The sequence below is a fragment of the Eublepharis macularius genome, chromosome 9 (assembly GCF_028583425.1).
Source record: "Eublepharis macularius isolate TG4126 chromosome 9, MPM_Emac_v1.0, whole genome shotgun sequence".
Lineage (NCBI taxonomy): Eukaryota > Metazoa > Chordata > Lepidosauria > Squamata > Eublepharidae > Eublepharis > Eublepharis macularius.
Window position 1 is genome coordinate 34,729,180 of NC_072798.1, and position 12,837 is coordinate 34,742,016.

Here is a 12,837-nt window from a genome sequence, read left to right on the forward strand (position 1 = left end):
GGTCATTTCATTTATCCTTTTAAAATTTGTAATCTATTTCCCACCTCACAAATTAAGAGATTTCCAATCCCACCCTCTCCCAACCAAGAACAAATTAATAAAGCAACTGAAGTGTCCATTGTAAAGGAAACCATCAATATTCTGAACAATGGCTTTAGAATGCAAATCACAAAAAATTATACAATGGGGCCATGTACAGACTAGGGGTGTGCGATTTAGGTTTCTGAATCGGGTTGATTCGGGTTTGGAAATACCTAATCAGGTATTTCCGAATCGGTTCAGGTTGATTCAGAAATAAGAGAATTGCCATTTTGCTAGCTGTTTGCATTTGCAAGCGGCTAGCAACATTCTGCAGGAAGCTAAAGCTTCCTGCAGGCTCTTTGAAGGGGGGGGGGAGAAGGAGTGAGTGATTCACTACCTCCGACTCACTACCTCCTCCTCACCCCTCCCCTCTTGCTAGAAAAGGCGGAAATCTTTGCTTTGCAAGATGCTTGCTAGCATTGCATTTGCAAAATGCAATGCAAAGCAAGCAGCAAGAGATTCCCGCCTCAATTTCAGGTAGGGGAGGGGTGAGCAGGAAAGAGTGATAGAGTAGTACTACAAGGGGGAAGAGGGAGGGGGGAATTAGGAGTGTCCAATCCCACTGCTGCATCCTCCTTCCAGCCAATGGATTCTCTGGAAGAAGATGCAGCACGGGATTTAAAATAGAGGCTGGACTTTGGGCCAGCTTCTGTTCTTCTGTTGCTGGTTGCTGCTGGAGAGAGACTGAGAGAGACACTGCTTTTTCTCACTGTCTCTGCCTTGGCCTGACCTTCTTGGACTGGACTGAGTAGACTTCTGCCTTCTGCTGTGGATCAACTGACTCACTACATCAGGAGAGAGGAGGACTGGTAGGAGAGTTTTATTATTTAGGGGAGAGATGGGAGGAAGGGAAGGGACATTGTTTGTTTAAATTGATGCTGGGCCACTCTACTTGCCTCTGGTTAAAATGCTTCACACTGTGACACTGGTTTTGCCTGCAAAGTGGGTCTGGGTCTTCTTGAGGCCTGGATTACTTTCTTCATTTTTAACTTTTTGGTCCAGGACAGCAAGGGAAGCACATTTATCTGGAAGATTGGCCACACTACTTGCATGTTTACTCAGTTTTACTCTGTGGCCTACCCTGGCACAGTGGACCTAGGCCTTGCTGGGCCTCGCTGGGTGGGTCACACCTATGCCAAGCCTAGCTTGGGTTTATTTTATCTGTTTGTGCCAGGGAAGTGAGAGAAGTGCATTTATCTGGTTTTTGTTATTCTGTCCTTGGTTTCTGGAATGGAGGCTTTCAAATGAGAGATCCACTTGTCTTGAGGTGAGGGGACAGAGGTTTGCCCCCCATGGTATGATTGCCTGAAGTAACAGATTCTCTTATGTGAAGTGAGTTGTGTAATTTTTATGTGGGAGACTTCTTTCATGCCCTGTGATGTGCCCTCCTTCTGTGTAACCTAAAGCAGTTAAAGAAATAAAGTGTTTTTGACAGCAATTGTGTTATTGGTGATTCTCTGAAGTGAAGTGAGTTGTGTTATTTTTGTGTAGTAGACTGCTTTCATGCCCTGTTGTGCCCTCCTGCTGTGTAACCTGAAGCAGTTAACGAAATAAAGAGTTTTTTGACAGCAATTGTGTTTTTGTGATTCTCTGATGTTAAGTGACTTGTGTTATTTTTTTGTGTGGGAGACTGCTGGTGTAATGTGTCCCAATACTTTGCCTAGTTCTACTTTGAAAGTTAGAAAATATTTTTTAAAAAACTTTATTCAGTGTGTGTTTGTGTTTTCTTTGGTGTGAAGTAAGTTCCCATCATAGGTAACAATGGGGCTGGCTGGTCAGCTATCTCTGTAGTTGGTGGGAGAATTTTAGGGAGGATGTCTGTGGTTCAGGTGTGCTTTCACAGGGATGAGTTTGCACTCAAGAGTGTACCCTCCATTATGGCATCCCTGGGCTGTGCATAATTGCCCTGGGAAAGAGAGTTTAAAAGTTCCCATCATAGGGAACAATAGGGGATGGCTGGCCAGCCTGCTCTTGGGGTAGTGGCCAGTGTGGGACTGTTGTGGAGGGTGTCTCTGTGGGGCTGTTGGGGGGTGGATTTAAAAGGGGGACTGTGCCTGTGGCCATAGATGCCACATTCCGTGTGTTCCTACTATGGGAGTCTGGATTTTCCCATAACAGGAATCAATAGAGAGAGAGTGGCTGGCCACAGGGGAGGTTAGGTTTTGGGGAGGGGATGTGCGGTCTTTGACAATTTGGGTGCAGGTGGACTGTGGCTGTGGCCACTGGCAGCCCCAATCCCATGTGTTTCTGCTTTGTGGAAGTCTTCCCCACAGTAGAAAGACATTAAGTGGTGTGGCAGGAGAACCACCTTTGGGGGGCATAAAATGGCCCCCCAAAGTGGGATCTGTTTGAGACTTGGTGGAGGGTGGGAGGACAGGTGGGAGCAGGTCCCCTGAAGGTTGGGGGCATTTTGCATGCAAAATGCCACCCCTAGCCAGACAAGCCTCTTTTTCCCCCATAGGGAATAATGGGGTATTGGGGGGGGGGGGCTAAGAGCAGCTTCTTTGGGAGGCCATAAAATCCCCCCCCCCAAGTGGGATCTGCTTGAGCCTTGGTGGAGGGTGGGAGGACAGGTGGGAGCAGGTCCCCTGAAGGTTGGGGGCATTTTGCATGCAAAATGCCACCCCTAGACAGACAAGCCTCTTTTTTTCCCCCATAGGAAATAATGGAGTAGGAGGGGGGTAAGAGCAGCTTCTTTGGGAGGTCACCCTCCAAAACACACTCACAGTACTGCCAGTAAGTTTGCGTGATTGCATTGTTAACTTCATTAATTCAGCCTCGTGCATGGCTCCCTCTCATTAGACCTCTCGTACCTTCTAAAGCTTGTCTTAAATCACCATCAAACATTTTGACACCTTGTCACCTTAAAGAATATACATTTCTCAAAATTATTGTTTCCGATGACATCACATTACCCATGAGAGCACTTATATGATACTATGGTTATTCACTCATTCATACCCTCTTTGCTAGGAATAGGGTGTTTAGAATGGAATCAGGTTTGATAGGTGTGTGTAAAGGGCGTTGAAGTCACAGCTCGCTTACAGTGACCCCACAGGATGTTCAAGGCAAGAGACAAACAGAGATTGCCTGCAGTAACAACCCTGGACTTCCTTAGTGGTCTTCCATTCAAGTACTAACCAGGGCTGACCCTGCTTAATTTCCAAGATCTGATGAAACTGGGCTAGCCCGGACCATCCATGGCAGGGCAGGTCTGATATACTGTAAAATATTGTATTATTACCACAGTATACATGATTTTCAGAACATGCGGCCTCAAGCATTATGGGTTGCCTCCACAAATTGCTATTGAATAAAACATGGACACAGTTGCCTACTTTGTAAGCTTTCTATTCCCTCCCCCCTTCAATTTAACTATGAGTCTTGTTGTCAACTCTTTTAAATGTTAATTATAAACATCACAACTTTCCCTAGAGGTAGTGAACTAAACTGGCCAGCAACGTTCACTATGTGGACAGTGCTAAACTAGACAGTGCATGTATAGTAAGAAGGCAGTCACTGGAGACTTTACTTTTGATTCAAAGAGGCTTCCTATGCTTTTAACAGCTACTCAACAAACATGATTATCGGGCAGATGCAAACTCTTCTGCTTCACTGCTTAAAGCAGGAACATTTGATGCCCAATACTTTCCTGTCAGCTATTAAGGTATGTGGACAGGTGTCACATGCTGTAGTTGGAGCAACGTCAGATTCACAGAGATCCTCAAGCTGACATCTAGAGCAACAAAAAAACTACTCTTTCCACTCGTTTTTTTTCTACCATATGTCTATGGCCAAAGCAGTCAGGCAAATTTTAAGCCAAATTCTGAATTCAACTGTATTTCACCTACACATTTAAACCTCTTTAAGATTTATTCCTCACCAACCTGAAGCAGGGTATGTTGTACTTCTCTACACATACCAGTCTACACAGAAAGATGAGGCAAGACTCAACAGAGTTTTACTAAAAACTGAGAAAGCACAGTATGTGCGCACTAAGTAGTCTTAATGTTCAAAAGTAGCATGCAATTATTGTTAGCTTTACACGAAAGAGTTGTGGCATTTCCCCAAAATGGCACAGTGACAATGCGGTCACTAGGACGGAGATTTGTTTTACTGGAGACTGTATTCTTACGTAGATTTCCGCCAAATTATATGAAGACTTGGAGCTCTGAAATCCTGGGCTTAGAATTCTTGTACCTATGAAACCAAAGGCACCTTAAAGCTGATAGAGTTAAGACAATTTAAATAACTGTTTCAAATCACAAATAATAAAAGGTAGTAATAAATCACTTATTTTACAAAGTTACCAATTTTCTAATTCATAAAAAAAAGAGCAGTCTAATTGGGTACTGTAAAAAAGTACATCTATTGCTATGTAACAATATAGATCTAAATTTAAAGAGCCCCCCCCCCCGGACCGAAGAATACAGAAACAAAGGGGTTAATCTTCACTACTAGGGAGTATGAATTATATCATACCATACAAGAATATTAAACAAGAACAATACTCAATACTACAGTGGACAGTGTTAGAAATGTCAATGCACAGATGCAACATTTTATCACATGTGGTGGACATGAAAGAAAGCACGAAGATATTGGATAAAGATACATGAAGAGATGCAGAAGATTCTCAAGCTTGGGTTTGACCTAAACCTGAAAAATATGTCACTAAACATTTTACCGAATAATGTTACAAAATAACAGGGGGATCTTTTCCAGTACAAGGTGACAGCTTGTACCGGAAAAGTACTATATGCAAGAGTACTATATGCAGCGAAATGGAAACAGATTCATGCCCTGACATGCCAGAGTGGACAGACAAGATGTACGAATATGCATCAATGGCTAAATTAACTTCCTATGTGCACAATAGACCAATAATGGAATTCTGGAAAAAATTGAAAATTTTCTTTGATCACTTAGGTTAAAACTAAGATAAATTAATTACTTTACAAAGATAAAACACAGGAAAAATGACTGATTAAAAATTACTTACATTAAAAGTTTGGGTATAAGCAACTAAGGAGAGGGGATGAAAGCTATTATACTATTTAGTTGTGCTCTTATATATTCTGAATATATCTTTCTACTAGCTTAAATTAAACTCAATTGTAGTGCTTGTGTAAGTTTATGTGCTTTCTATTGTTATATCTTTTCTTTTTAAATAAAATCTTTACTTAAAAAAAAAAAGTACAATACTCAATATATAAGCATTCCTAAATGTTATGGAGCAAAGTGCATACCCTTAAAGTGACAAGTGCTTACAATAAATACTTACAATAAATAACCAGTCTTATATTCCAACATTAAAGTACTTGTATCATCTCAATTAATGCAATAAATATCCAATATATAATACAATGAATAACAGTTATAAAGGTTCTCGGCCGTTAATCCACTATTGTTGTGGCAATATTCTATATATTGTTAATCAGTCTCTTGTTCTTTTTAGATATGCCAGGATGGAAATTGCACAGTAGTTGGTGTAGTTGCTGAAAATCCAACAGACAAGTTTGTTGCTATACTGATATCAAGTAAATAATTATGTATGTGTGTTCTTTCCCACAGGTAGGATCATGGTGAAATGCAGGGGCATGGAAGCCCCCAGCCCGATGAGGTGCCAGCGAATTCAACTCATTTTGCGGTTTGTTCTGTTCGTGAAAACGTCACTTTTGGGTCAGCAGAAGGTTTACACAGAGCCCACCCACCCCATTGCCTAAGAAACTGATTAACTGGTGCCAGGCTGTCTGCAGTGACTAACTGAAATATGAACCAAACAAACCGGGCTAAAATTCGTCATGGTTCAAGAACCAGCTCGTTTCATGATGAACTTTGGTTTGTAGTTTGGTTCGTGCCTGCCTCTAGAGTGACCTAGTATATCCAAGCGCAGTTTATACACATATCTCCATGACCTAAATGTAACAGGATAGGTCAAGATCATTATTCAACCATTGGGGGGGGGGGTCAGAGTACCCAATCTAAAAATCCAGGCTGCCTCTCATTGTAACAGTACTTTCTGAATGGAGTGCCTCATGCCTCTCCTGCTGCTGTGAGAAAATGTTGCTTTTCAGATCCTGTAAATTTAATTTAATTTAATTTATTATATTTATATTCCGCCCTCCCCGCTTTTGCAGGCTCAGGGCGGATAACAAATACAAACATCACCCAACCATTAAAAACATTTAAAAGCATTAAATAATACATTTAAAACATTTAAAAGCATTAAATATCACAGTTCATACTGCATAGTGGTTCATACATGCCTCTGTGTTTGCATAGGGGTGATGGTTTAACCCCCCCCTCCATGGGGGGGGGCACCGCCCGGCGTCAACCATATACCTGGCGGAATAGCTCTGTCTTACAGGCCCGGCGAAATGCAAGCAAATCTTGCCGGGCCCTTGTCTTGCAAGACAGAGCATTCCACCAGGCCGGGGCCAGGACTGAAAAAGCCCTGGCCCTGGTCAACACCAGGCGGGCCTCCCTAGGGCCAGGGACACTTAAAAGATGTTTTCCACCAGAGCGGAGAGTCCTCTGGGGCTCATAAGGTGAGAGACGGTCCCTCAGATACGTCGGTCCCAATCCGCGTAGGGCTTTGTAGGTTAACACCAAAACCTTGAACCTGATTCGGTACTCCACTGACAGCCAATGCAGTTGGCGTAGCACTGGTGTAATATGCTCCCACACCGGTGCTCCAGCAATGACCCGCGCTGCTGCATTCTGTACCAGCTGTAACCCATGGGAAGCCCAGCGTAGAGCGCGTTACAGTAATCCAACCTAGAGGTGACCATTGCTTGGACCACTGTAGTCAAGTCACGGGGAGACAAATAAGGGGCAAGCTGCCTGGCCTGCCGAAGATGATAAAAGGAAGACCTGGCAACTGCAGTGATCTGGTCCTCCATCTTCAGGGAGGAATCCAGAATCACCCCCAGGCTCCTAACTCTCGGGGCCAGTGTAAGTACTGCCCCATCAAGTGTAGGAAGCCGGGGTCCCAAAGCCATCTCCCCATGATCCACACACAGGACCTCCGTCTTCGTGGGATTCAATTTCAGCCAACTTTGTCTCAACCAACCAGCCACAGCCTCAAAAGCACGATCCAGGGCATCAGGGGCCGATCCAGGCCATCCGTCCAACAGCAGATAAAGCTGGGTGTCATCCGCATATTGGTGACACCCAAGCCCGAAACTCCACACCAGCCGGGCGAGGGGGCGCATATAGATATTAAATAATAATGGAGAGAGTATTGCTCCCTGTGGCACACCACATACCAGTGGCCTACGAGATGACACTCTCTCCCCAAGCGCCACCCTCTGTCCCCGATCAGGGAGGAAGGAGACCAGCCACTGCAGTGCTGTCCCCTGAATCCCCACATCGGCAAGGTGGTGGGTCAAAAGCTCATGATCGACCGTATCAAACGCTGCTGACAGATCCAGCAAAATCAGCAGTGCTGATCCGCCCTGATACAGATGTCTGCGGAGATCGTCTGTGAGGGCGACCATCAATGTCTCGACCCCATGTCCCGGGCAGAAACCCTACTGGAAGGAGTCTAGGGCCGAGGTCTCCTTCAGGAAATTCTGCAGTTGCTTCTCTGCCGCCCGCTCAATCACCTTCCCCAAAAATGGAAGGTTGGAAACCGGTCAGTAATTGAGCAGGTCAGCAGGATCTAATGATGATTTCTTCAGAAGAGGCCGTACCACAGAGAGATCGCACCCAGAACTCCCTGGAGTTCATGAGTTACATCCTGGGCAGTAAAGGGACTTACTTCTCCTTTCATCCTGGCTTTGGGGTTGCCAAAAATAATAGTTTAATAGTTTAATGCTGTTTTGTTCAAAACTCCCAGTTCTTTAACCCTTGTTTTCCTCACCTTTAAATAAAAGATGTTTGCTGAAACACAGATAAGGTTTTGAACGGGGCATCCAAAACACTATAACCTGGCTAAGAGACAAATACTATAAGACTATGCTCCCCTGCTCCCAATGTCTCTGGGTTGCATCCAGCAACCTATCAGGAAAAGAAACCAATGGTCATGGATCTTCCCATCACCATCACACTTTCCCCTTCCAGTACTATCTGTTTCTGACCATAGAAAACTTGATATCCAGGGCTGTGGAACCTACATGGAGTAATAGCTATGTGAATTGGTGGGTATGAGAGGGAAGGAGGCAATATTGCCCTTTCTGCCTTTTCATTTCATTTATTCCATTTATAGCCCACCCGCCCTGTAAGCCAGCTCAGGGCAGGTTACAACAGTTAAATCATACAAATACAATGTACATTAAAACAATAAAACCAGATAAATACCAAAAGATACAAAATACAAAAAGGCATCTATTATCAATTCCAGATAAGGCCATTCTGAAACTATGAAGTGCAGGTAGTGAGACAGAATCATAATTTTCTGTCAGTGGAGCTCCAGTGATAGAAGAGGAAGGAGAGACTAATTTTGCTTCCTACCCCCTCTTCACTGCAGCCTATCAACCTAAATGGCTGTTACTCCATGAGGGTCCAGCAACCTCAGGGATCAACTGTTCTTGGGTTGGAAATAGATGCTGCATGGAGGGAAAAACAGAAACAATCCACAGTCCCTGTATGAACAGATTGCTGGATCCAACCCACTGTTTTCTGCCCCCAAAGAAATTAACACATCCTGATATAACACTTACAATATATATCACCACTATTCCAATTTGGTGTAGGGCAGTTCTATGGTAAAATATTTGCAGATATAGGCTAGGAACTTGGTGACATCCTCATTCATACCACAGCCTCCTTTTCCTGAAAGTAATGAATAAAATCTGAAACCAACCACTAGAAAGGACTCAGTAAATTAAGCAACTGAAGTCAAAATGACACAGGTTTTTAAAACAGACCATCTATATTAGCAAACTGGGCAGAATTACCTCAAAACACTGAATTTGTTAAGTCATCAAGTCTTGAGAATCTGGTAGACATTAGGAATGGGACAATGTCTCAAGTCCACGATACACAGCAGCCCTTTATGGTCAAACTTTCTGTGGCTCAGTCTCTGGGGCTCACTCTCCTATATCTCACTTTCTTTAATGACAACAGACAACACTTGGTCACACTGCTAAAACATTACTCTTTGCTAGATTGCATGATAACATTAGATGATTATGCTCCAGGAGAAAGCTGACTTCCAAGATGATGTTTTAGCCTCCGGGACTTCATCACTCCTCCCACATTATGACATTCTCTCCTGGCTAATTTTCCTGTTATCTAGACCATTTCTCTGTGTTCATGGTATTTTTGGAAATCGACTCCAGGCAAAGGCCCTTAAGTCTTTCACGGATGACAGTGAAACAATCATATCTGACATTGGAAAGGGGGAGAAAGGGTATTCAGACACGCACAGCAGAGGCTGATAACAACCATCAGTTCCCCTACAGGTAAAAGGGTTGATTTTCAGTATGATTCACCCAAGAGCTTTCTTACTGCAAAAAGATTTACAGGGAATGGGGAAAATATCTCAGTATCCCATTTTATAGTTCCAGGCCCTACTTATGCTGTTCAGAAATGCTGTACTGGTAAGAATAAGGACTGAGTTATTGTCAGCCTTTCTGCTCCAACTGCAGAACTACCTCAAGCTGCAAAGTGGCACATGTTCTTGCATGTGTGCCTAAACAGTAAGAGTATTTCTGGCAGGCTTCAGTCCTATGACCTATGTCAGACCCAGGAAAGCCAAAACTTCTCATTAAGTAAAAAGAAAGATTAAACCCAGAAGCATTGGAGTTCACAAGTACTTCCTATTTTCCACGTAAGCCACTAAAAGAACCTTGTAGACATAATGTTTATTTTAAGTAAAATGATGGTAAAGTAACCAGTAATTTGGTGGAGACTGGAAATTACAAAACATTTTTTCCACTTGAGTGTAACCTAGCATGGTTTAAACTTTAATTTAGGGCTGACCCCCCCTCCCCCCGCCTCCAAGTATATACTTGTTAATGTGCCACTGAGGAGAAACTCCATGAAACATCTAAGAATTTATCAGAACTGTTTCAGGTCATGACCTGAATATACAGAATACAAGATTACTGGTTCCAAATCATGCACTGGGTACACTGTTGTGTCCTGAGAGATGCTGAGACTTCTTTTGAAAAATTAAGCTGCCATGCTGGATGCTTCATTCACTGTATGCCTGTTGAAAGCCCCATGCAGCATTTGACCCTCTTCTCTTTGTCAATATATGGCCACTGTTGGTAGTCCAAGAGAGGAAATAAGGATTCCCTGATATAATCTGAGCAACAGATGAAAGATTCATGAGAATCCCTGAAGCATCACCATTGCCAAACTATGGACTCATCCTAAGTGCTGACTTTCTACTGAAGGACAGGAAACACTGTAAGTTGGGTTGAGATAATAATATAGTTGCAAGGATGCCACCTGCCCATTGTTTTAGGTGCTGACAGAGACAAATCCTATGCGGTGAAAGAATAGAGTGCTTTCAAATTTTAATTCATGCATATACAGACAAGACATTGTGATATACACTCCTGAGGCTAGGAGTAGAGCTGTGAAGGCCTTGAAAAGAAAAAAAAATGGGAAAATTTGAGGAAAAAGCCACACAACCCCACCCAAAGGTTTTCCCATTTTTCTGATGGAAAAATTTTAAAAATCGGGGGAAATACTGCCCAAAAAAACCCCTCTTTTGAACTATGAGGTTTTTCTGGCCCCAATTATGAAATAATGTTACATCTCTAGAAAGGAAGTAAAGGTATATGCAATATACACTGTCTGACCAGCAGGGTCTTTAGAAGCATATGCTTTTATAGCTGTATCTCTATAATTATAAAATCAAGAAGTGGGTGTTTCCAGAAATCTGTATTCTGTGCCACTACAGTCATAATATGTCACCTGAAATTTTGTTTGTATTATATTATAGAAAATTAATCACTCCAAATCTGATGGACTGGACTCTAGGATGGCTTAGATGGATAGGGAACTGGCTGGATAATCATTCCTAAGGAGTACTTGTCAATGGCATTATGTCTGATTGGAGAGAGGTCTCCAGTGGAGTGCCACAGGGCTCGGTCCTGGGCCCAGTGCTTTTCAATATTTTTATAAATGATCTGGACAAGGGCACAAAGGGATTACTCATTAATTTTGCATGATACTAAACTGGGAGTAATAGCAAACACCCTTGAAAATAGGGATAGAATTCAATTAAGATCTGACTGAACACACTGGAAAAGTGGGTAGATTTAAACAAGATGCAATTTAACATGGTGCCAGGTTATCCTTCTGGGTAGGGATGTGTGCTTCGGTTATCCAATTCAGGTAAAATACCCGAATCAGGCCCGATTCGGAAAGCTTTAGTATTTCCAAATGAGGGCCAGCATGCTGGCCCCATTTCAGAAATACTAAATCAAAGCTTCCCGAACCATTCGTAATGCTTCGGGCAGCTTCGGGAGGCCTGGGGGTTAAATATAAAGGGCTCTTTCGCAAGCAGCAGAGCCCTTTAAACTTCTCCATTCCCATCCTTACCTCTCCGCCCCCACTTACCTGGCACCGGCTGGAGGAGGAGGTCCTCCTGCCTCCACACTGGGGTCCAGTGGCAGCAGTGGCCCTCTCTGCCAGCCAGCCACGCCGGCCGCACGTGCATGGCAGTGGCGGTTTTCTCCACTGGCCATGGCTGCACAGCGGCGGCAGGGGAGGTCTTCTCCACCAGCCAGCCACGCCTGCAGGAGAGGTCCTCTGCTGGCTGTGTGGCGGCAGGGGAGGCCTTCTCCACCGGCCAGCCATGCTGGCCACAGCTGCACAACAGCGGCAGCAGGGGAGGCCTTCTCCGCCGGCCAGCTAGCCAGTGTGGCGTTCGCGGCTGGAGCCTGACCAAGTAAGTGGGGTGGGGGTGCGGGGATGGGGTTAAAGGGTGCAGTGGGAGTTTAAGGGTGGGCATAGGCCTCCCCCTCCCCCATCACTTCAGTATGCTCCGAATCTTTGCAGAGAATACTGAAGCAACTTAGAAACCCAAATCCGAAGCAGCATGCTGCTTCGGATTTCGAGTTTTTTTGCAAAACGTTTTCCTGGTTTGGGTAAACCCAAAGCAGTAAACTCGAATATTTTTCAGGTGCACACCCCTACTTCTGGGTAACAAAAATGCAAAGCATGCATACTGGATGAGGGATACACTTCCGGGTAGCAGAGTGTGGGAACTAGATCTTGGGATATGGGTGGGTAGGAAGCTATATATTGTATGGATGTTGTGTTCTCCCTGAGCCCATTCATGGGGAGAGCAGGGTATAAATCAAATCAAATCAAATCAAATCAATCAATATGAGCACTCAGTGGGATGCAGCAGCAAAAAAAGGCATATAAAAAGGTTTATTAACAAATGCATAACATCGAAATCACAGAATGTTATTGTTTCACTATATACTGCATTGTTCAAGCACCATATGGAGTATTGTGGGCAGTTCTGGAAGCCTCATTTCAAAAAGTGTGTGGACAAATTGGAATGGGTGCAGAGGAGAACAACCAAGATGATCAGGGGCCTGGAGACCAAGCTCTTACAAGGAAAGACTGAGCAACTTGGGAATGTTCAATTTGGCGAAAAGTTGAGTGGGGACATGATTACTCTCTTTAAGTATTTAAAAAGTTGTCAGAGGAGGGAAGGGAGCTGTTCCTGTTGGCAACAGATGATACAACTCGAAACAATGGGTTTAAGCTACAGGAGAGAAGGTAGCAGCTGGATGTTAGGAAAAACTTTTTCACGTTAAGAGTAATTCAGCAGTGGAA

At 43.8% G+C, this 12,837-nt stretch overlaps 1 protein-coding gene across 7 annotated transcripts in view; it reads right to left on the minus strand.

Annotated features, from left to right (window-relative positions):
- The window catches only part of RBFOX2 (RNA binding fox-1 homolog 2), a 252,947-nt gene that overhangs the window by 43,673 nt on the left and 196,437 nt on the right, over positions 1-12,837 (minus strand). The gene's annotated exons all lie outside the window — the stretch shown is intronic.